The 26,054-nt window shown below is 44.3% G+C and overlaps 1 long non-coding RNA gene across 2 annotated transcripts; it reads right to left on the bottom strand.

Moving 5' to 3' along the window:
* Positions 1-16,761: 16,761 nt before the first annotated feature.
* Positions 16,762-25,799, bottom strand: LOC140215169 (uncharacterized). Of its 2 annotated transcripts, XR_011892100.1 has the most exons (4): positions 25,728-25,799; positions 22,286-23,461; positions 21,154-21,234; positions 16,762-18,878 (listed from the first exon to the last, which is right to left on the bottom strand). It is a non-coding gene; the product is annotated as an uncharacterized lncRNA (long non-coding RNA). The 2 variants fall into 2 exon arrangements; XR_011892099.1 differs by lacking the exon at positions 25,728-25,799 and having other exon boundaries at positions 22,286-23,742.
* Between the last annotated feature and the right edge of the window lie 255 nt (positions 25,800-26,054).

Genomic DNA, 26,054 nt, shown 5'->3' on the forward strand with positions numbered 1-26,054 from the left:
TGTGGCACAGGGATATGTCGTGCGTCAGGAGGACATCCCGAATAGGTGCGACGACGTAGTCACCATCAGGCACGGTTGAAGTTGAGGCCAATTTGACGAAGGTTAGGGCTTTTGGCGGTAAGCGAACAAACGCTGTAGTGCAGAGGGTGTTCGGTTGTTCGGGGCGAACGTCTGCAAGAAGAGGAAGCGCGAGCCACAGCGTACTGGTGGAATAGCCGATGGTGGCAGAATGCGTCGTGAGAAAGTCGAGCCCGCTGATTAGGTCATGAGGGCAACTGGTCAGCACGATGAACAGGACTGGAACTTGGCGGCCAGCAATTCGTATGGGAGCAGTGCACATACCCCTGACGGCAACAATGGTGCCATTGGTGACGCGTACGGCTGGAGTGATGGCAGGCGTAAGAACTTTTTTGAGGCGACGACATAGGTTAGGGTTCATTATGGGCACTTGGCCTTAAGAGGAAGCTTTAGCTCGGCTGCTCCTATATAAATACATGAAAAGCAGAATTAGTTTTTCTCGGCAACCACTGCACCAAATTTGATGAGGTTTGTTGCATTTAAAAGCAAAACTTAAAGTCTAGTGACTGTTGGTCTCGAATTTTCGATTTAGGTCGTGCATTTTTTATTGAAAGTTAGCAAAAATTGAGAATTTTCAAAAAACGAAACTATCAAGTTTACAACTCTGTAACTCAATCACTAAAAATGATAATACAATTCCGTGAATTGCATCTAACAGTACATCTAAAGCGGACAAAATTGATATGTTACACATGAACATAAAAAAATTTAATCATAGGGAAATACAACTTTGGAAAACCGTTGTAACCAACGTAACAAATTCACGTAAGATGCAAAATGACAAATTGAATTTGTCCGCTTTGAATGATCTAATGGATGCTGTTTACAGAACCGCAATATCGGTTCTTGATGCAGAGCTATGAATTTGTAAACTTCGTGCTTCTATTTTTTTCAAACGGCCAAATATTTGAATATCGTCTTAAGAAAATTGAAGCCCTAAATCGAAATTCCGCTTCCAACAGTCACTAGAACTTAACTTTCTCTTTCAAATGCAACAAATTTCATCAAAATCGGTCCGGGGGTTATCTCATAAAAACGTTTTTGCGTTTTACATGTATTTGAATAGGCCACGTCGGAGTTGGGCCCGAGCTAAAGCTTCCTCTTAAGCATCAATTAATGCCGTCAACGGAACACCATCTACGTCTACTTCAATTAGGTTCGTGTAGGTGAGGAGCGTCAGCGGACGATTTGGAGACGACGAACATGATGCAGCACTGACTCCTAGAGCTGCATTGCCGAGTTTTCCGTCCGTCGGTTCGGCGAGAAAAAGCGGCGAGCTTGGGGTGAAAGGGAGCGACGGCGTTGAGGCGAGGGCGATCGCACGGAGGAGCGGCTGTCATGGGCATCAGAAGTAAGGTACAGATGGCGAGGTAAATAACGGTGAGCGTCGGCGTATGGGCGAGGAGCAGAGAGAGAGAGAGAGAGAAAAACACATATTGAATTATAAAATGGAATTCTCGCGGATCGAGGTCTTCTCTTCTTCACGCTGTCTTCTCGTCGAAGGGAAGCCTCTTCAGCACGGGTGGTCCCTCAGTCCAGGGCTCCACTGAGTTTGGCCGCGTCCCTAGCGTGCTCCACCATCCTTCTTTGGACGGCGAGTTCGCAGCTGACGAGCCGGCTCTCCCAATGCTCCGCACTCGGGGGTTTATGATCGCGGAATGCGTCGTTTCGTTCGCACTCCCAAGTTATGTGATAGAGTGTGGGTGTAGCCCCGCACCAGGGGCAGGTGTCCCTATACTGCGTTGGGAACATCTTGTTGAATATGAAAAGGTTGGGGAAGGTGTTTGTCTGGAGCCTACGCCAGCCCGTTGCTTCCTCCTTCGTCAGCGCTTTATGGGGCGGTGGGTACTTGAATCTAGTCCCCCTGTAGTGTTGCAGTAATTCCGAATAACTGTCACTAAGGATCCCGGCGTAACTAGCAGGGAATCAGCTCCAGTACGGCGGTGTCAAGGTGGTGCGGCAGTGGCGGGATACATCACCAACGTGGTGGCAGAGGAAGCAGATCGGTTTGTCGTCTGGGGTTCGCCATTCAGCAGGCTTGCGTGGTCTGGGAGCAAAAAAGTGGTCATTACAGGTTGTGGACATGGGAATGGGTGCCGAATCAGGTCGGGAGACAGAGCAGGCGGTATGAATGCCAAGGTTTGCAACATCTACACGCACAACTGCTTCAATAACGGAAATAGCGGGGGCCGCTTGGTCAACGGTATTGGCAGGGGGTCATGGATGAAGGGGTGCCGGACTCACCGCTTCAATGTGACAGCGAACGATACGTGTGACGTTCTCTTTAAATGGTCGTGCGGCGGTAAGAGCGGGGCAAGAGGACGTGGCAGGGGTGTTTGGGAGCCGGTAAAACTGTGGGACGGCGCGGCGGCTTTTGGCTACCTCGAAGCGGCGGAATCGTTTGACGATGGCGTCGACGGTAGAAACGACGTTATGGACGAGCAAACTGAAGGCGTCGTCCCCGATGCCTTTGAGGATATGGCCCGCCTTGTCCATCTCGGTCATGTTCTCGTCGACTTACCGGCAAAGCGCGAGAACTTCCTCTATGTAGGAGACATACGATATGGTCGACGACTGGACACGGGTGGCAAGCTGTTTTCGCTATTTGGGTTGATAAAAAAGTCGCAAGCCGCTCTTTGAAAATGTCTCTGCTGGAGAGCTCGATCTCATGGGTGTGAAACCGGACACGTGGTGTCCCGTCCAGATAAAAGATCACATTGGCAAGCATGATGGTATGGTCCCAGTGGTCGCTTTGGCTAACACGCTCTTACATGCTGAGCCAGTCGTCGACGTCAATGCATTTTGGGCGGAGAATGTCCCAGGATAACGGTTACTAGGTACCGTAACGTACATTGTGGTTGGCGTCGCAGGTGTAGGTGGCGACGGGGTGGTTCCATCGGAAACCATGGCTGAGAAAATCACGGTTCGGCCCTTTCGAGGGTCACTGGCGAGAACGGGGAACGTTCCACCTCCACCCCAATGTTACGCTAAGGGCGAGTCAGTATGACGAGCAAATATTTACAGGTTATATTTACAACAGCGGTTGCAACGCGGATCGGTTATATTCACAGCGCGAGCCCAGTTCGTTCTTCCTCCTCTTTTCTCGAGTGATGGCGCCCACGCGCCTCGTTCAAACAATGAAATACGACATGCGTGTAGCAATATAGAGGCAGCGCTACGTGCTTCGTATTCTTATCAGGAGGGCCTTATAATCAATTAAGTGGTGCGGATGATTGTTTTTTACTTGTTCTTTATTGAAACGTATGCTGTTCGGTATGTTGTGTGTTTGATTCCAAAGAATGTATGTACTGTTCAGTTCACTCCGCTTATTAAGTAAAGATTCTGCCTCAAGGGGATAGGAAGCCCTGCTGTTGGCCCTGCACTGAGGCTGGGATCGGCCTAAATTTTAACACCATAGTGTTAAGGAGCCTGGGTCGCAGAGAATCTGGCTTCGGCGTTCCACGCATGCCGAAGCCGGATTCCGAGCCATGCATGCGAGCCACGCGTGCCCAGCCACATCTTTAGCACCAAAGTTGCTCATACCTTGCTTTCATTCTTTACAAAGTTATTCCTTGGTATTTTGAGAACGGCATCGCACAGACAAATGTAGTGAAAAAAAAAACACCGAAAGCTCATGTCCTTTATGTTAGCTCTTCTCAGACTCAAATATTAAAAATGCGAAACAATAACAGGTGATCGATTCACGCAAGGCGCCGCGTTTCGATGAGAAAGTCCGCCTTCGTGCATAGCATTCGCAGCCAGCGTTTCCCGGTATACGTTACGCTTACATATGCTGCATTTACTGGGAAGCATGAAAAGCAGTAAGCGGTCTTAGAACACTATCGCATTCCACTCTTAAAGGCGAAGCTTATGCGTCCTCCAAGAGAGGGAGGGAAAAAGGATGCATAGAATGGCAGGGAGGTTAACCAGAGGCAGTTCCGGTTGCCTACCCTGAACGGGGGAAGGGTGAAGGGGGATAAAAGAGAAATAGAGCAAGACGGGGAGACAGAAAGAGATAGAGACGAGCACGACCAAACCGCGTACACTACAGAGTGGTAGGGGGCGGCGTTCTTACTGTCTATCGTGAAGCCCCGCAGACCGCAGGAACCTTAATAACGCGAGTAAGGCCTTTAGCTTGGATGTTCTGTGGCAGTACTGTAAAGCTTTGAGTTCCGATAGCGGACGATTGTCCTACTGGTCCAGTACTCTCCACAGCACTTGTCTCTGGGCGCTATATCGCGGGCAGAAACCAAATGCGCCCTCCTAATTTTTGCTGACAGGCGCGGACAGAAAATGCAGGCCAACAAGAGGCTAACAGCTTAGCTGTAATTATGTACGACGATTACGATATTCTGTAATGCGAAATTTCAGCGCAGCTGCATACGTGTTTCCAGTTCGCGATCATCATCATCATCGTCAGCCTGGGTACGCCCACTGCAGGGCAAAGGCCTCTCCCATACTTCTCCAGCTACCCCAGTCATGTACGAATTGTGGCCATGTTCTCCCTGCAAACTTCTTGATCTCATCCGCCCACCTAACTTTCTGCCGCCCACTGCTACGCTTCCCTTCTCTTGGAATCCAATCCGTAGCCCTTAAGAGGAAGCTTTAGCTCGGGCCCAACTCCGACGCGGCCTATTCAAATACATGTAAAAACGCAAAAACGTTTTTCTGAAATAACCCCTGTACCGATTTTAATTAAATTTGTTGCATTTGAGAGAGAAAGTTAAATTCTAGTGACTGTTGGAAACGGAATTTTGATTTAGGGCTTGAATTTTGTTAAAAAGATTTTCAAATATTCAGAAGTCAGAAAAAAAATAGAAGCGCGAAGTTTACAAACTAATAGCTCTGCATCAAAAACAGATATCGCGATTCTGTAAACGGCATCCATTAGACCATTCAAAGCGGACAAATTTGGTATGTCATTTTACATCTTACGTGCATTTGTTACGTTATTTACGAGGGTTCTGCAAAAGTTGTAATAACACATTGACACATTTTTTGAGGTTCATGTGTAACATATCAATTTTGTCCGCTTTAGATGTGCTATCAGATACAATTCACAAAATTGCGATATTATTTTTTCTTGCTGCGCTACGGAGTTGTAAACTTGATGGTTTCGTTTTCTGAAAATTTGCGATTTTTGACAATTTTTTATAAAGATTTGACAACCCAAATCGAAAATTCGAAACCAACAGTCACTAGATTTTAAGCTTTTCTTTTAAATGCATCAAACCCCGTGAAATTTGGTGCAGTGGTTGCCGAGAAAAACGAATTCTCCTTTTACATGTATTTAGATAGGAGGGCCTTATAATCAATTAAGTGGTTCGGATGATTGTTTTTTACTTGTTCTTTATTGAAACGTATGCTGTTCGGTATGTTGTGTTTGATTCCAAAGAATGTATGTACTGTTCAGTTCACTTCGTTGATTAAGTAAAGATTCTGCCTCAAGGGAATAGGAAGCCCTGCTGTTGGCCCTGCACTGAGGCTGGGATGGGCCTAAATTTTAACACCATAGTGTTAAGAAGCCTGGGTCGCAGAGAATCTGGCTTCGGCGATCCACGCATGCCGAAGCCGGATTCCGAGCCATGCATGCGAGCCACGCGTGCCCAGCCACATCTTTAGCACCAAAGTTGCTCATACCTTGCTTTCATTCTTTACAAAGTTATTCCTTGGTATTTTGAGAACGGCAGCGCACAGACAAATGTAGTGAAAAAAAAAACACCGAAAGCTCATGTCCTTTATGTTAGCTCTTCTCAGACTTAAATATTAAAAATGCGAAACAATAACAGGTGATCGATTCACGCAAGACGCCGCGTTTCGATGAGAAAGTCCGCCTTCGTGCATAGCATTCGCAGCCAGCGTTTCCCGGTATACGTTACGCGGACAGGCCCCCATTGGAATATGAACCTGGCAACGTTTAACGCTAGAACGTTATCTAGTGAGGCGAGTCTAGCAGTCCTATTGGAGGAATTAGAGGGCAGTAAATGGGATATAATAGGGCTCAGTGAAGTTAGGAGGCCAAAAGAAGCATATACAGTGCTAAAAAGCGGGCACGTCCTGTGCTACCGGGGCTTAGCAGAGAGACCAGAACTAGGAGTCGGATTCCTGATTAATAAGAACATAGCTGGTAACCAGGGGCGTAGCCAGGGGGGGGGGGGGGGGGGGCTTCTGGGGCTTCAGCCCCCCCAGAAATTTTTTCGTGCTGTCCATGCACCGCCCACCCAAGCAATCCCCGGTGCCGGAAATCATTCTGAATTTTCTCTAGAGTGTCTTTTTCACGCTCGAAAAGACATTTCAGCGCGAACCTTGCGAACTTTGGCTGGATTTCACGGCAGCGCCCATGCACCGGGAGTCACATAACGTCAAGCAGCCCCATCCGAGCATAAAGTTTCAAGGGCGTTTTGATGGCGAACGGGCTCGCCACGGCATCTTGCAGAGGCCGCGGAATCTACGCAGCGCATGGATGTCATTTCCGAAATTTATGGGTATAAAGTTCTCATAGACTTTTGATGTGAAAGGTGCATTGACATTTCCAAAGTTGTGCTTTAGATTTTCAATTGCGGAACTTTGTGGGTTTTATGTTACTGTAAATATTGGACGCCATAGGTGCATTGACTTTTCTAAAGTCTTACTGGTTCTTTATTCTATGGTCTTGCATCGGACCATACAACGAGACAAGCCAAATCAACACACTATCAGACAAGTTGACAAATTCAGCAGCGAGGTCGGATGAGATGAAGCGTTGTGGTGGTTAATTTGTGCCGTCATGACATATAAAAAATATCATTTGTTTTCGCCTACGCTAAAGCATCCGCGTCAAAGACACTAAAGTCAGCCAAGGTAACTACGTTCTTATTTATTTTTTCTACTTGGACTTTTATTCGCGAGGACCCATTGAGCCTCTTCAATTTTTTTGTCCTCACTACCCTACCCGCGGGCTGCCAGAGGCCGCGTGCGCAAAAGAGAAAAACGGGGAGCAAGCGCGCCTACTTCCGTCGCCCGCGACACATCGGGGGGAGTGGATGAAATGGGGGTGGGATCTAGGATTCTGTGAATCTCTAATTGCGCAACATGTTCATTTGCCTTGTTTGACGCATTGTATACAGTGACTTTTTTTAGATACGTAGATTTATTGGAGACTTATACGTATATTTATATATCTTGTTGCGGGGTTATGTGTATCATCATCATCATCATCATCATCGTCATCATCATCATCATCATCAGCCTGGTTACGCCCACTGCAGGGCAAAGGCCTCTCCCATACTTCTCCAACTGCCCCGGTCATGTGCTAATTGTGGCCATGTTGACCCTCCAAACTTCCTAATCTCATCTGCCCACCTAACTTTCTGTCGCCCCCTGCTACGCTTCCCTTCCCTCGGAATCCAGTCCGTAACCCTTAATGACCATCGGTTATCTTCCCTCCTCATCACATGTCCTGCCCATGCCCATTTCTTTTTCTTGATTTCAACTAAGATGTCATTAACGCGTGTTTGTTCCCTCACCCAATCTGCTCTTTTCTTATCCCTTAATGTTACACCTATCATTCTTCTTTCCATAGCTCGCTGCGTCGTCCTCAATTTAAGTAGAACCCTTTTCGTAAGCCTCCAGGTTTCTGCCCCGTACGTGAGTACTGGTAAGACATAGCTGTTATAAACTTTTCTCTTGAGGGATAATGGCAACCTGCTCTTCATGATCTCAGAATGCCTGCCAAATGCACCCCAGCCCATTCTTATTCTTCTGATTATTTCACTCTCATGATCCGGATCAGCAGTCACTACCTGTCCTAAGTAGATGTATTCCCTTACCACTTCCAGTGCCTCGCTACCTATCGTAAACTGCTCTTCCCTTCCGAGACTGTTAAACATTACTTTAGTTTTCTGCAGATTAATTTTTAGTCCCACCCTTCTGCTCTGCCTCTCCAGGTCAGTGAGCATGCATTGCAGTTGGTCCCCTGAGTTACTAAGCAAGGCAATATCATCAGCGAAGCGCAAGTTACTAAGGTGTTCTCCATTTACTCTTATCCCCAATTCTTCCCAATCCAGGTCTCTGAATACCTCCTGTAAACATGCTGTGAATAGCATTGGAGAGGTCGTATCTCCCTGCCTGACGCCTTTCTTTATAGGGATTCTGTTGCTTTCTTTATGGAGGACTACAGTGGCTGTGGAGCCGCTATAGATATCTTTCAGTATTTTTACGTACGGCTCGTCTACACCCTGATTCCGCAATGCCTCCATGACTGCTGAGGTTTCGACTGAATCAAACGCTTTCTCATAATCAATGAAAGCTATATATAATGGTTGGTAATATTCCGCACATTTCTCTATCACCTGATTGATAGTGTGAATATGATCTATTGTTGAGTAGCCTTTACGGAATCCTGCCTGGTCCTTTGGTTAACGGAAGTCTAAGGTGTTCCTGATTCTATTTGCAATTACCTTAGTAAATACTTTGTAGGCAACGGACAGTAAGCTGATCGGTCTATAATTTTTCAAGTCTTTGGCGTCCCCTTTCTTATGGATTAGGATTATGTTAGCGTTCTTCCAAGATTCCGATACGCTCGAGGTCATGAGGCATTGTGTATACAGGGTGGCCAGTTTTTCTAGAACAATCTGCCCACCGTCCTTCAACAAATCTGCTGTTACCTGATCCTCCCCAGCTGCCTTCCCCCTTTGCATAGCTCCCAAGGCTTTCCTTACTTCTTCCGGCGTTACTTGTGGGATTTCGAATTCCTCTAGACTAGTCTCTCTTCCATTATCATCGTGGGTTCCACTCGTACTGTATAAATCTCTATAGAACTCCTCAGCCACCTGAACTACCTCATCTATTAGTAATGATATTGCCGGCTTTGTCTCTTAACGCATACATCTGATTCTTGCCAATTCCTAGTTTCTTCTTCTCTGCTTTTAGGCTTCCTCCGTTCCTGAGAGCTTGTTCAATTCTATCCATATTATACTTCCTTATGTCAGCTGTCTTACGCTTGTTGATTAACTTCGAGACTTCTGCCAGTTCTATTCTAGCTTTAGGGTTAGAGGCTTTCATACATTGGCGTTTCTTGATCAGATCTTTCGTCTCCTGCGACAGCTTACTGGTATCCTGTCTAACAGAGTTACCGCCGACTTCTATTGCACACTCCTTAATGATGCCCACAAGATTGTCGTTCATTGCTTCAACACTAAGGTCCTCTTCCTGAGTTAAAGCCGAATACCTGTTCTGTATCTTGATCTGGAATTCCTCTATTTTCCTCTATTGTTATGTGTATACCTGCAGTGAACTTTGTTTCCAGGGACAATTTTTTGCCTTTTATCAAACTGTATCTTCGCATTGGTGTATTCCACTGTATCTTCGCATTTCTAATGTACGAAGGTGAGTAAAATGAAAGCGAGCCAACCCACCCCGCGCAATAATTGTTCGGTCCATTATCTGCGAGGCATGCACGTGACACAGAGGCATCTCTCTATTACAAAAGTGACACGCAGGTGTGAGTATTAAGGTTGTTTAATGCTGTCATCCACTGGGTTGAACATGGTTGGACATAATGGACATGGACATAATGGACGCTCTAGAAGTTGAGCAGCGTGGTGCCCTGAGGTTTTTGACAGCTGAAGGTATTTCCCAAAAAGAAATTAGTCGCCGTATGGCTGCCGTGTACGTTGAACATTGCATTTCATTGGCCACTGTGAAGCGTTGGCGCAAACGGTTAAAAGGACGTGAAAGTTGCAAGCACAATCCAAGGCCGGGCCAAAGCCATCGTGCAATCACCCCTAACAAAATTGCAAAGGTTGATGAGCTGATGAGACAAGAACGGAGGATAAGCATCGATGAACTGGCAGAGCGTGTGAACATCAGTCACGGTTCGGTTCACGCCATAATTCATGAACATCTCGGTTATCCGCTCTTGTGTGCGCAATGGTTGCCCAAGATTTCGAACTACCGCCAGAAGATGGAGAAGTTCAGCGCTGCCTTGACTCATCTGATCCGGTATCACAATAAGGGTGACGACTTCTTGTCTCCGATTGTGATCGGGGACGAACCATGGTGCCACTTCTACGAGACTGAAACACGACAGCAAAGCTTACAGTGGAAACATTCGAATTCACCACCCCCAAGAAAGGAAAGGCCATCATTTCCACCGCAAAGGTGTTGTTGACTTTTATTTTGTGATCGTCAGGGGCCATAACTGATAGAATTTGATAAATCTTGAGAGACTATCAATTTGTTTCGCTATTGTAAAACGCCAGATTGGCTGCGTGTCACAATCAAGAACGAATTACGTGGAAAATTGACGAATGGGGTCATCTTGTTCCACGACAATGCCGTCCCCACGTCGCTGATGTGGTTAATACAAAACTGGCAATGTTCAAGTGGGAAACGCTGCAACATCCGCCATACAACCCAGACCTGTCGCCTTACGACTTCCACTTTTTGGAGCATTTGAAAAAAACAGCTCAAGCGAAACAGATTCGTGTCGGACGATTACGTGAAAGAGCCAGTTGCAGACTTTTTGAAGCAGCAACCCAAGGAATTTAATGAGACGGGAATCACGCGACTCGTTAGACAACTGGACAAATGTCTAAATGATCATGGAGACTACATTTAAAAAAAGTATCCCGTTTGTCATATATTCACATTGGCTGACTTTCATTTGACTCGCCCTCGTTTATTTTGCAGAACTCCTGCTTTTTATACGTGCTCTCTGTTGCGGCTATAATTTCAGTGCAATTACCCACGATACACGACCGGTGACAGCTGCTCCTGCGCAATACATTGGAACAAATGACAGCGTCATTGAGATTTTTCACTGGCCGATGCATATGTATAAGAATCCAAACAAGGTTCTTGCATGACAAAGTTTCATTAGAATTTTCGTCCTCAGCTTGCTAATTTCATGGCCTTTACATTTTTCATATCAGCGGCATGCATTTCCTTGCTGGTTTCGAACTGATATAGTTCTAAAGTTCGCGTGATATTTTATTTACTTATTAAATAGAGAAAAAACACGGAAGCATTGATATCGGTTATTTTGGACACAATTTCTGGCACATACAAGCATATTCTTTTATAAAAATATACATATTTTACTTGTTTAGATAGTGCGCAGCGTTCAAGAATTCGTTTGCAGCATCTTTAGTAATCACAATGCAGTTATTAGTCATGTATTTGATCCCCAGACAAATTGTTTAAGAGGAAGCTTGAGCTCGCGCCCAACTCCGACGCGGCCTATTCAAATACATGTAAAACGCTAAAACGCTTTTTTGTGATAACCCCTGGGTCGCTTTTAATGAAATTTGTTGCATTTGAGAGAGAAAAAGTTAAATTCTAGTGTCTGTTTGAAGCGGAATCTTGATTTAGGGCCTGAACATTGTTTAAATATTTTGAAAAACTCGAAAGTAAAAAAAAATAAGAGCACCATGTTTACCAACTAATAGCTGTGCAACAAGCACACATGTCGCTGTTCAGTAAACGGCATCTATTATAACAGTCAAAGCGGACAAATTTCGTGTGTCAATTCATATCTTACGTGAATTGGTTACGTTGTGTACAAGGATTCTGCGAAAGCCGTATTTCCATAATGCTAAATTTTTGGAGATTCACGTGTAACATAGAAATTTTGTCCGGTGTAGATGTACTATTAGGTGCAATTCACAGAATTGCGATAGCATTTTTTCATTGCTGAGTTACATAGTATTAAACTTGATAGTTCAGGTTCCTGAAAATTTGCGATTTTGGTCAATTTTTAATAAAGAATTGCGAACGTAAATGAAAAGTTCGAAACCAACAGTCACTAGAATTTAAGTTTTTCTTTTAAATGCAACAAACCGTGTCAAAATTGGTGCATTGGTTGCCGAGAAAAACGAATTCTCCTTCTACATGTATTTAGATACGAGCACGCGAGCTAAAGCTTGCTCTTAAGGAGGAGACCGAGCTGCTATGTGAGCCCCCCCCGAACGAAATTTCTGGCTACGCCACTGCTGGTAACATACAGGAATTCTATAGCATTAACGAGAGGGTGGCATGTCTTGTTGTGAAACTTAATAAGAGGTACAAAATGAAGGTTGTACAGGTCTACGCTCCTACATCTAGTCATGATGACCAGGAAGTCGAAAGCTTCTATGAAGACGTGGAATCGGCGATGGGTAAAGTCAAAACAAAATACAGTATACTGATGGGCGATTTCAATGCCAGGGTAGGCAAGAAGCAGGCCGGAGACAAGTCAGTGGGGGAATATGGCATAGGCTCTAGGAATAGCGGAGGAGAGTTATTAGTAGAGTTTGCAGAACAGAATAATATGCGGATAATGAATACCTTTTTCCACAAGCGGGTTAGCCGAAAGTGGACGTGGAGGAGCCCGAATGGTGAGACTAGAAATGAAATCGACTTCATACTCTGCGCGAACCCTGGCATCATACAAGATGTAGACGTGCTCGGCAAGGTGCGCTGCAGTGACCACAGGATGGTAAGAACTCGAATTAGCCTTGACTTGAGGAGGGAACGGAAGAAACTGGTACATAGGAAGCCAGTCAATGAGTTAGCGGTAAGAAGGAAACTAGAGGAATTCCGGATCAAGCTACAGAACAGGTATTCGGCTTTAACCCAGGAAGAGGACCATAGTGTTGAAGCAATGAACGACAATCTTATAGGAATCATTAAGGAGTGCGCAATAGAAGTCGGTGGTAACGCCGTTAAACAGGAAGCCAGTAAGCTATGGCAGGAGACGAAAGATCTGATCAAAAAACGCCAATGTATGAAAGCCTCTAACCCTACAGCTAGAATAGAGCTGGCAGAACTTTCTAAGTTAATCAACAAGCGTAAGACAGCGGACATAAGGACCTATGATATGGATAGAATTGAACAGGCTCTCAGGAACGGAGGAAACCTAAAAGCAGTGAAGAAGAAACTAGGAATAGGCAAGAATCAGATGTGTGCGTTAAGAGACAAAGCCGGCAATATCGTTACTAATATGGATGAGATAGTTCAAGTGGCTGAAGAGTTCCATAGAGATTTATACAGTATCAGTAACACCCATGACGATAAGGTGAGAGAGAATAGGCTAGAGGAACTTGAAATGCCACAAGTAACACCGGAAGAGGTAAAGAACGCCTTGGGAGCCATGCAAAGGGGGAAGGCAGCTGGGGAGGATCAGGTAACAGCAGATTTGTTGAAGAATGGTGGGAACACTGTCCTAGAAAGATTGGCCGCCCTATATACACAATGCCTCATCACCTCAAACGTACCGGAATCATGGAAGAACGCTAACATAATCCTAATCCATAAGAAAGGGGTCGCCAAAGACTTGAAAAATTATAGACCGATCAGCTTACTGTCCGTTGCCTACACTCTAAAAACTAAGGGAGTGCCGGGCACTCTCTTTGAGGGAGTAGCTGCTTGTCCCATATTTCACTCTCTTTTCGAGAGTAGATCGACCCTCTTTGAGAGAGAGTAGGTCAACTCCTCCTGACAGAGTTTTGTTACTCCACCGCAAGGGATTGCTAGTACTCTTCCGCAGAGTGATAATACTCTTCCCACAGGGAGTGCTAGTACTCTTCCGCAGAGTGCTAATACTCTCCCCGCAGGGTTAATAGTACACCGCCAGACCGAGTACTTCTACTCCCCCAAACAGAGTGCTTGTACTCCTTCAGAACAGAGTGCTAGTACTCTTCCCAATACCCTCTTAGCCAAGTCCTGGTCACGCATGCAGGCAGGAAATCAGATCAAATTAGGGCCGCTGATATACTGTTCCCTAGGCGGCTCCTCAGAGACACTGGCCCGATTCCAAGCGGCCTTCAGAATAGGCGTGAGCAAAGTTATGCATGATTTTAAAGTCATTTTTTCCTGGCTATTTGCTGCCTACCGTGAGGCGTGACTGCTCTGAAGCGGCCTATGCGTATGCGTCACGAACGCCACTGAGGAGAAAAAAAAAAACGAATTAACACTTCATCTGCAAATATCTTCGCAAATTTCACAATCAGGAGTCACACAATCTAATTAGAATACAATTGTCTAGGGAATCACATACTTTTCAAGAATCACAATGCTCTATACATCATGGGAATTCGAACCCGCGTACACTCGCATTTGTACAATTCAAAACACACATGATAACCATTACACCACAGCGCCGCCACGCCCAGTCGTGTTCTTTTAGAGGTTATATATATACCAAACGTATTTGATGAATCGGCTGTGGTGGGTAGGGTTTCTCTGCAGTGTGCTGTGCTGTTGTGCACTGGAATACGTGTGCGTTTGCATCATTTCCATTCCTTGCTACGACTAACGAAGGAAGACAACGTAGACGACAACGTGAGAACTATTCACGGCTTGTCGTCATCGCAGGAAAATAACAGATGTGCCGTTCAGCTCATGATCGAGTGCTTCTCCAGTCCATGTTCTCCAAAATACGCGGATACAAAGTATTGCGCCAACCATCCACGTATGTGAATTTAATTCGCGCGTATACTGGTGAGCAACTGCGACGCCAGTACCAGGCATTTCGACGTGCCTCACGCTGCCGTGTAGGCGTTCTTTTCAAGTGCATTAGTTTAGAGTTTGGTTCAGTCCGCTGTGAGCTGTTGTCCTGCATTAGCAGCGGATCGTTAGCGTTTTGAAGCGCATGCATTCCAGCATTTGGAGACTGCTTATGCCGATAGCCGCGTCAAATGCATTGGCACGCATGTTTAAATGACTAATGTGTCCACTTGTTACGCGTGCACTGCTCGTATCCTGTGGCAGTGCTCGTTCTAAAAGCTTCGAAGACCATCTACACTCATGCGTGTGTTCAATTTATATATGCACAGGATGGACTTGCCGGCTAGTTGGTTGAGCATTTTAGAAGAAACAGCGCAACACAAGGACGACGCAAAAACATGCCACACCACGAAGCGCTGGTGTGGTTGATGCTTTTTTTCGTCCTTGTGTTTGCGCTGTTTCTTCTTCCACGATACACGCACACCACAGGTACGCGAAAGTTTAGGAGCATAAGTGGTTAACTCTGTTTTCCCCGTTTTCTCTCAGTGTCAATGGCACAGTGCGTTGCCCGGAATTGTGCACGCTTACCCCCATATGCAGAAATGCATCATAACTTGAAGCCCATGCTTGACTTGATCTAAACGACGCAAGTCGTGAACGCACCAAAAGAAAGGCAGTGAGCGTCTTGGGGGACGTTCGCACCAGGCGTCGTTTATATCAAGTCAAGCATGAGCTTTGTATTAAGATACATTTCTGAATACGGGGGCTAGACATCTGCTTCTTCCAGAAAATGTCGAAGAAACGCCCGCCAAAACCAGGCACATTCGTAAACTTAACTAGGCAATACGAAGCTCCATAGAAAAAAAGAAGAGTGGTATTAAAAGCTTTCAGTATTTTCCTTTACTCCAAAATAGTTGCGCTCTCGTGGCTTCACTGTACAGAGATAGTGCAGCGTTAGCTAGAAAGCATGAATTTCCTAACTCCATGCCAAAATAAGCTTGTAAAATTATTTAGGTGCTAGAATCCAGGGTTTGTAGCGATCCTTGAAAATCCTTTATTTCTAAAATGCCATCTTCAAGGCATTGAAAACCCTTGAATTTTTAGAAGTACTGGAAAGTCCTTAAACTTGTACACTTGGCTAGACTTAGCAGACATTGCCAAGCGCTTTTTTTCCCTTCTGTGACACTCTTTCGCATGTCACAGAAAATTGTCTCTGGAGGTAATAGAAGGAAAGCGACATCCTTAAAGTTGAAATTACAAAGGAGCTGCAGATACCACTTTTATGCACATGGAACCGGCGACAAATGTGCTTGGAGGAGCAGAAGCAGGAAGCTCAACAGTTGAGGCATTCGAAGAGAAGCCGTGAAGAGTAAATTGAGAGCGACAGACACAATAAAAAGAAATTAGAAATGACTATTGCTTATTTGATGGTGAAAAAAGCTGAGGCAACAGATGACATCACATACTGTCAAACCAAACAGTATTCAAAAACTGCAAATGTTGCAGGTCCAAGTAGTTAATTGTGCTATTGCAGAAAAACTTTGAGCGCTTTCTTGAAATGCTTCCTTGTGTGCGTTTAGTGGTGGGTGGTGAAAGGCAAATTAGCAGTCTTTTCAAATGTTTGAAATCACTGAAATGCGATTTTTGTTTTCTTTTGTTTGCATTAAAGTTAACGGTGTTCTTGAACAAGTTATTGCCTGTCCTAACTACTACACACATTGCACGAGGTCCTTGAAGTTACTGTGTCGGGGCCTCAAAAGTCCTTGAAAACCATTGAATTTTTTTCTTCAATATTGCTACGAACCCAGTAGAACAACTGTCATGGAGCAAAAACCTTGGCTGAACAGGGGCTTATACGCAGAGCACAGGAAGACTAGAAATGCAGTAGTAGGCATGGAGGGCTCCGAAAAAAATGTGCCACATCCGCTCGTCTGCCTTATGTTTCTGCACCGACTGTCGCATTTTTAATAGAAGTGCACTTTCTGTTCTACTCCAATAAACGCAACATTATGAACTCCAGTGTGGGGCAGTCCTTCAGCCAGTGCAGAACTTTTTCTGTACATCCGAGTCAGCTCTGTCATTTTTCCAGCATTGTAGTACAAGATTTGTTAAACTGGTTTAGCAGAATATGAGCACTATACTCTTAAATCAGCTGTTTATTTGTATGCACAAGTTCAGGTCCTCAGTTTGGTTGCATGACAAATTGCCATACCTCAATTGATACAAGAAACAATTTTATTACAGTTTAATAAAATCCAAACAGTAATAATCACAACAATATAATGACATACATTTCTTTTGGTACGTATACAGCCCATGTCTTGGCAGTGTATAAATTCAACTATACACCGCAAGTACTGTGTCCTGACCACTATTATTCACATGTGTAAAACCATCACAGCAATTCAACAAATATCACAGTAATTAGTGACATACACTTTGTAACTGCTTTACATGAGCATAATGTATACAAATGGTCCCTGTGTACCTACACATGACTAGTGCCACCCGAGTACTATTACTCACAGGTGTAAAACCAACAAAGCAGTTCTTTAAAAAATATCACAGCGCTGAGTGACGTACATGCTGTAACTCCCTTGTAGAAACTTAATACAAACACGTGAGGACACAGAAAGCTAGCAGTGGGCATACATGGGAATACCACCGCCTCAATACTAATTCACAAGTGTAAAACCAACCAAGCAGTTCTTTACAGAATATCACAATGCTTAGTGACATACATTTTCTAACTAGCTTATATAAGCTTTGTACAAACATGAGAACATACACAAAGCTAGCGTTGCAAGTGTAAGCTCAACAGAGCAGTTCGTTATAGTGACGCACATTTTGTAACTGCCTTATACAAGCTTAGTGCAAGCACAAGAATGCAGAAAAATATAAATTAAAAACTTGCTCTATGCATACACAAACAGATCAACAAATGGTAAACACCGCTTTGAAGACAAATGTGACTGTGGCAAAGCGCAGTGCTGTGCCGGTTGAAATTGCCACCCACAAAAGTATTGAGCAATGCTTAAACCACAGGCAATAAAGTGCTGAAAGACTGCGTCTCTAACGTAACTATTTTAATTCAAATTTCTTGAATATAGGGCTCGCTTGCAGATAAGGCATCTGATCCAAATGACCCGATTTTACACCTGCTACATGCATACAATGCACTCAGATATAAATGGTAATAATAATTATAAAAGGCATTTAAAAACTTGATAGTATGATGAAGATGCATGACTAGAAAAGTTCTGTCCCCCTCGTACTTGTTAAAAAGGTGTAAGTACGACACATTCTTTTTTTCCTCAATTTTTGCATTAATGGACAGCCGGGAACCTCGAACCGACACAAAAAAAAAGATACTGCTATGTTAATAGTGTTATGAATAATTTTTTGTGAAAGCTTTTTTACAGACAAGTTGCAGTCTCGTTTCTGGAGGTTGAGCTGTATCTTGCAAAATAACTTGAAAAGTGGTCACATGGGAGCATGACACTATATCATAATGTTAGTTTCAGTTGACTCTCTTGCCCTACAAGTCGCTGCTCACTGTGGCCAGTGATGCAACAGCAGTGTCTGTGTGATTTTCATCACACTTCTGTCCTATGCCATTCTTACCAGAGTTGGCGGCACATATATACCCAAATTTCGATAGTGTTGCTTTATCAGGTGGTTGCTTTTGATTTGCGCAATATCAGTTGGCACTTCAGCTGCATCAAACTTCTTTTTTACCTCTTCAACAACAACATCAACAACAATCTTATGACACCTGTGTTGTCCTTCTAGTTGCCTACAAAGACCAGTCAATCTAGCAACAACACTGACAGTCTCTACTATCTTGTAATGGGGGACAGGTGTGTCCCACCATGTGTTCCACATTGTTGTCACTATGTGGGCTGGCTGGGGAGGCAACAACTGTAATATGTTTGCATTTGCATATATTAAAGTGATGCTTGTACTGTGTTATAACACCTAACTTAGTCTTGCACTTGCTGCACAATAACACTGGCTCACAGTCGTGGTGAAAAGCTTTTGTATGTTGAGCAAATGAGTTGTATCCACTACAAAAAAAGTCAGTGATAGCACACATGTTGCTCTACCAGGCCTGGTGTGGTTCCTTCTGACACTGCTGCTGATGCTGACGCGCTGCTGCTTGCCTCGTACACTGTTGCAGCTGCAGTAGACATGGCAGTCTCTGTATCTATTGCTGCCGTGTCATCTGTCATGGTAACTTCCAAGTGGTATCGGGCTCACTTCTGCAACAGAGATGTTGTTTGCCCCTTGAGGGCTCTCATGATCAGGGCCAATAATTTCGTAGGCATTGTCTCCTGCATCGAAGAACCAATAAGAACAGCATGAATTAATAAACATAGCTCTAAAAAGTATGGACATCAAGACTTAACCACAAGCTTTGCACATAAATGACCGGGCTTAATGAATAATACTTGCAGGAGGAGTTACACAATTGTTTGTGTATATTACAGTAAAGCCTCATCAGAAGATATTCAAGAGGCACGGGAAACATGTCTCTCGAAACCAAAAATTTTGAGACACTGAGGAGCCAGACTAGATCACTTTATTATGCATCATCACTAAAGTATGTTTTGATATATCTGAAGGAATAAATGCTCAGGGTGGCTTAAAGGGCCCCTAAACCACTTCTCGACATTTTTTGAACATTTCAAGTAAACACGCGTATCGAAATCAGAATGCCGTCACGATCGACGAAGCCAAATGCCAGAGTGCGTAGCACTGCCGGAGCACCACAATATGAAGAAAATGACCCCGTGCACCTCTCTGGACCTATCCTGCACCCCCAGTTTGTCCTGACGTCACCAGGCTGTCTCTGATGATGTCACCAGTTTCCGGTGCTGTCGATTGGTCGAACGAAAGTGTACGACTGCCGGCAAGGCCTGCAAGCAAATACACACACTCCTTCTTCCTCGTCGCATTGCGCGCGATGCCATTGTGGGCAGCCAATGGGGGCAAAGAACAGAAACGCCAACAGAAGGGTCTCCCTATGAGGCTCTTCAACACGAGTCACCATACAGTTCAGTTGTATTAGCGCCACCCCTCGCAGGACGACGGGCCAGCGCGGCAGCAACAGAGGTCGTTGGTGTTGGCCTGTCCCGTAACATTTGGAGGTGTACTAGGCAAGGAAAAGACGATACTGTCCATATGGCGTGTACCAGATGAAAGAGTAAAATGAGTGGGGACTACTTTTCAATAATCAAACACGTAGCTCCCCTATTACTGCACCGTTTCGAAAAATTCTCGTGGCTACCTGTTCATTGCCTTATTGTGTAGAACTGCAACACCGCAACTAAATTTCAACCTCGGTGGTTTAGGGGCCCTTTAAAGAAGACATTCACAGCTTTTTAGTGACTGTAGATTGTGTTAGCTTCCTTCCCAACTCCTGGAATTTAAACACTTCACTTTGCAAGCCTTGTTGCTCGCAGTACCTTTGAGGTGCTCTTAGACGCTCGTCAGCTTCAACTGCCGACACTTTTTGCCCTGCACTGTCCTCGTTGCCCTCCTTTTCTGGTTCATGCTAAAAGAGACATGCGCGATTGACTTGTGTAAGGATTGCGTGATCTTTACGCCCTTCGGAGCACACAAGGTGCACAAAGTGAATGTGTCTGGGTTGTGTCCCTTCGAAGTAGTGAATACTTAAAAAGTCACCCTTAGTAACAAAGGTGTCTCTTGTATACAGTATTGTTAACGTGGCAAACATCGGAAAACCAACCAAACCATTTTCAGATGTCTCTTACAACCAAGTGCATCTTGTAATGAGATTCTACTGTACTGAATATTTTTCAACTATGGATCATCTGCATGTACATATAGTCACAAAGACATGTTGTGTGGAATGGCGAATCGGGAAACAGTTCGTACTCTTACTTTTTGTCCCTAACATAAGCAGCTGATAACAATATGATAAAAAAGCAGGCAATGAGGCTAGAATGGAACATAATCCTTCAGCTCTAAACAGTTTTTTGGGCCCACATCATTCCCTCATATGACATAAGGAAACAACTTGATTGCAGTAATGGCTGCATGTGATCTGAGTAGATAGAAACAAACTATACGTAAGGTTATCCTGCTGGTGATCCTGGCTGCGCGATGCTTCTCATGCTTTTTGGCACGATTCCTTTTTTTCCACTCCACTTTTTTTTCAGATTTTCTCCCCTTTCCCTTCCCCCTTGTGTAAAATAGCACACTTGAAGTATCAAATCTGTTGAACTAACGTGTGTATCAAACCTGTTAACATGTGTGCTTCTCTGTGGTCTGTGTTGTATTTTTGCACTGCACAATTCAATTCAAGATGAAAGATGGAACGTCCCTGCCTTTAGTTTAATTGTGTGTGTGTGTGTGTGTATATGTCTCTCATGTTTTGAAATATATGTACATTCAGGAATGCCTGCATGCCCTTCTCTCCTGCTCCAGTGACGAAAAGGAGAGCCTGTTTATGTACCATAGTAAAAAATTCAAAGGTTTTCGCTGTGCCCATTACATCCCTTATCATATGGATCTGTCACAATACAGAGTAGCAGTGGTCCATAATACTAGCCCATCCCAACATAATTATAAATTAACACATACCGACATGCTGCGAAACAGCTGTTGCAAAGCCGCTGGTGAAGGCAATTTCCGCAGCACTGCAGTGGTACAGCCGAGTTCCACCTGTATAGTGACAAATCCATATGCGTGTTAGCAACTCAGTAGTTGCTGATGGTTTCATAAGCTTTACACTACACAATAAAGTAATCTAGACAACTTTGTTGGAACAAATGCACATAATTAGGACACCACTTAAACACTAACACGATTAATTGCCCCCAATCTCTCACTCACTAAGGGATAATACTACTGAAACATCGGTGGAGAGCTCAGATTAACACAGCCCATAAAGGACAAGCGTTCTTTGAGGAAAACAGCTATAACAGCGGTTAGTTTTCTTGATCATTTTATGTGGTAGCTTTGATTTAAATGTCATGCAGTACTATAAAATACGAAGTGCCGCATTTCTAGCAGCAGAAGGCGTCGTCAGGCTCATGGTACAACAGATTTTTGCACTGTTTGTCAGTGAGCCCACACATACAAAGAAAACCGAATTCACACATACACAGTGTCAAGTGCACTTCTCCTTCTGAAAACGCAGCCACCAGTTCCAATGTTACTGAAAGGAAAGGTTATATAAAGTGCGAGACTGCATGGAACTGCCACTTATGACTGTAAATGTATGGTCTGCTGATTGCAGAGGTAGTCGCATGCTATTTCTAGTCTCTTTTAGAAGCATTACTAAAGAATAAATCAAAATCTATTCATAAGTCACGAATTTCATGCATCCACAGTTTGGCTAAATAACCTGTGAGAAAAAGACATGTTTACCTGGAATAGCAACCTTTTTTCCTGCTGCAAAACTTTCCTTCGAATTAATGAAATAACTTTACAGCGTCATAATGCGTTTCTCGCAACTACTTGCCGGCAGTGGCGAGTTAGTGTTTATATCCGACTCATTGGGCGACAATACTGCCAAACACAAATGCTTCACGAACACGAGAACACGTCCCTCGCAGAGAATAGCAACCATATATGCCTCTGTGAGACATGATCGCACCTTTGTGGTCAAAATGTACATTAGAACGACATCACCATCTCATTCAAAAAAAAAGCCTCCGTACAAGGCAGCCGCCAACTGCATAATGTGAAATTGCAACTGATGTCCACTTACTGGTGGCCTGTGTTTGAGTCACTTTTGGCAGTTGACTGGGTGCTGAGAAATGCACGTCCTGGGTTGTCCCTGCAAAACATACAGGGTTGTGTCAAATGTTGAAAATATATATATGCCGGCATTTCATCAGTCGCAAAACAAACGAGTAAACTAATAAACAACTGTAATGTAAACAGAGTACACATCATAAGATAGGCCGTCAACTGTTAATGCATTACGCAAAAAACCTAATGCATAGGAAAGACTATATGTATACACACGAAGCTGACACACAATTTAATTCGCTCTAGGTTTTTCCGTGCAGTATATTCAAATTATTATGTCTCGTGGTTAGAGCAAAATTAGTGTAAATTACAAACTAAATTATCTACCCTGTAAACTTTTCTTCAATATGCACCTGTGCGCGCTTCGAACGAGTAGCGTTGTAAAATTTACGTACATGGCATTTAACATAGTTACTGAACACGGATTTCCTTTGCCCTGTGTCGTGTACATTGAGCTACATATATCTGCCCCCCCCCTTTTTTTGTACTAGCCATACTGCGTGCCACTGCACCTATACGCACGTCAATAAACCTCACGACACAGAAATAAAAAAAGCGCCAATCACCCATGCCTGCATGTTGTAGTGGGCCTAACCTAACCAAGCATGGGCTGTTGCTTTTTATAGTAAACACAGGCACCGTGCTCATTGCAAGTATGTATCATGTCGCTAAGCAAATATGCAATTTCATTGTACCACTATTTTTTTATCACATGGATATATCTGTTGAGAGGCAAGACAAAAAGCAGTCACTTCTCAGAACTAATCAGCTTTCTTAAAACACATTTTTAACTTTTCAATGACACTTGCTGCTATGTGTTTGTCTCCAGAGAGCATACTTGATTTGACTTTCCAATCAGAGACATTACATAAATATACCATGTTAAGATGACTGCCTGGAGCACGTGAGAATTTTCATCTTCGTGTAACATACTGTATCTTGATTTTGTTGACATTTGGTCAAATGGTACACCCAATATACCCACATACTAGTTTTCTTGTCCAAATAACATGCCAATGTATTTTGATTTTTTGGCATTGGCTCCTCTGCACTACGTGAAGTCGCGCTGCACTGGCTTTTTCACATCCTCGTGTCCTTGCAGCTGCCTTCTTGCGTTATATAAAGCGGGTGCCTGAAAAATATTGTATGCAAAAGTCAACACAAGGGCATGGTGCAAAACAACATCAAGATAGTCAAGGCCATGGCAATAAAAAAGTCTTAGCTCTTAGTCTTCCTAGTGAAATGCATGCAAAACATCCAAATGACTGCAACAGTCAACTGCTAAACTAACTTCAATTTTTAGATTTAAGCAAAAAAAACAAATAAACCACAGTTCATCCTTGTTTTTCATGAATGTTAGAATACTCCTGCTAATGAATAGAATATTGGTCATTTTCAGATGTCATAGGTCTGTCATGAGTCTGGTGTATCGCGAACACCACTTGTGACACATCCTAAGCACGTGCCCAGTGTGCCCCCCCCCGCACCATCCCTGGTTGTGCCACTGCTGAAGCCATAATTTGAGGATTATAGCTGCAAACATGATGCTCAGTAGGGATGAAAATATTGTCCTTCAGCTCAATGGATATATGGATGTGCCTATAAAAAAGGGCAACAAGGTTTGTTATGGCAAGCTTACCCACATTTCAATACTAACAAGTTCACTGCGGCCTGCATCTAAGCTTACTAAAAGGCATGAACTTATTTTCATGCATGAGGTGCGCAGTGGAGTTCATTTTTGACAGACCCGACTACTGCTGCAGTTTGAAATCTAGCATTTTAGATTCTTGTAGGCATGTAAAAGTTGCAGTTAAACCGCAGTTATTAGTTTATTACACCAACCTATTGTTCTGTGTACGACAGACTGGTAACACGGAATTAAAGCAACATTTTATTTTGATATTTTATTTCTCCACTAAAAATATTCAAGCGATAAACACATCTTGATCTGCCATGCTATAGCAAAATGCACACATTACGCTTGTAACCCCCAGAGGAAGGCTGATTTAGCTGTTCATATGACGTAACTCTGACACGCCAACTCATATTAGCAAATGCACAGGCATGTCCAAAACAATAAGCGTATGCAAAGCGCCCCTGCAATTGTAATTCCACACAGCAGCCGTTATATTCGATGCCGATGCGTAACTAGCTGCTCGACAATTCACCGAGTTCGTAGACATAAGCATCCTTTCAGTTTCGCACCGTGCACGAAAACCGCAACAGGAGACAAAACCAGACCTATAATCACACCATTTCAACATGAGCAAAAACAGTTCAGTCTTAGGGATAAACACTGTGAGAGCGATTTAGTGCGCGACGGCGACGAGCGACGGCTTCGAGCGACAAAACGGGCCGTCGCTTGAACAGATGGCTCGGTTCTGGAAATCTAGAAATCGTTGCTCGTCGCCCAGAATTGCTATGAGCGACTAGCCAATAGCGCGAAGCCGGAACTGGATGTAGTACATACATCGCTCAAATACTACTGATTGTCGCGCGGAACGAGCAAATGATTCAATTTTTATACGTGCAAGGATAAGAACGTACTGCAAGACCTCCGGAAATATTTTATGCTACTTTTTATAGTGAAATACATCAACGTAAATTACTAAAGCACGCGTCACGCGTGACTGCAGCCCTCATGCCGGCAACACCGGGGAGGCGTCGCTCAAAATCGTCGCTCGCACGGAGTACGACTTGTAGGCGACGAGCGAACGCGACAGCCATCTCCGTCGCGTCGCTTGTAGCTGCCGCGCGCAAGATCGCTTATATGGGGTTTATACTTTTTTCAGCATAAAACATGGATTCCTCATGCGTTTTCAGTAAGTTCAAGATAACGCGCCCAACTGACCTCTTGCAGCATGCAGCTGAATGCCTGCGGCAAAGTTTCTAACTAGCACTGGTGCTGCACGTAACTTCAGTGGTCGCAGATTCCCCCTGCGCGAGACACCGTCAAGCGCGCGGTTTATTTATAAAAAAAAAGCATGCTGCCAGCAAAATGACGCCTTCTGTTATGTGATTCCTTAGTTCAACAGCGTTCCGTACACAGTAGACTGCCAAACTGAATAAATTCAAACACACAAAGCGCACGCTAATGACGCTCCGCATAGGCTCGGAATCACGGGCTGGTGAACTAACCATTTTAAGCGTCCTCTCGCCTGGCGTCTTATTGAACATACCATAGTTCTGGCAGCGTTTGCGATTTTTAAAGCTCTTACGGACAACGGCAAAGTGATAAAATCACATGCAGTTATCGCGACGACTGGCTTTTTCGATTGACATCGAGAGACACAGCGCGTATGCCTAGTCCTTTGTCACGTCGGCTAAGCGCAGCGACGACTTCCTGGCGATAGCATGACATATACGGAGAATGTGCACCTAAGTTAGAATTCACTTACCGTGGAGGATTTGTTGTTATATCCAAGGCATGACGAACGACTGTCGTGTTTTCGTTGCGACGCGAGATGGCTAACACACAATCTCCCTTGGCTGGCCTTCGCTGTTGCTCGGTGGACGCTATGGTGGACGGATCACCTTTCTCACGTGACCTTTCTCCGCTGCTGTGTTGTTCCGCGATCTTGAGCGCGCGCGCGCGCGGTGGAGCCACTCCGAGTGAAAAAGTAGAGCGCTCACTACGCGTTCCTTTGAACTGCGGCGGCCTGTTCTCTTAGAAGCAAAACGATGTGTTCTTTGCTCAGCGTGCATGAATGATACATTGCCATGTT

This window comes from Dermacentor andersoni, chromosome 1 (genome assembly GCF_023375885.2).
Source record: "Dermacentor andersoni chromosome 1, qqDerAnde1_hic_scaffold, whole genome shotgun sequence".
In the NCBI taxonomy this organism is placed as follows: Eukaryota; Metazoa; Arthropoda; class Arachnida; order Ixodida; family Ixodidae; genus Dermacentor; species Dermacentor andersoni.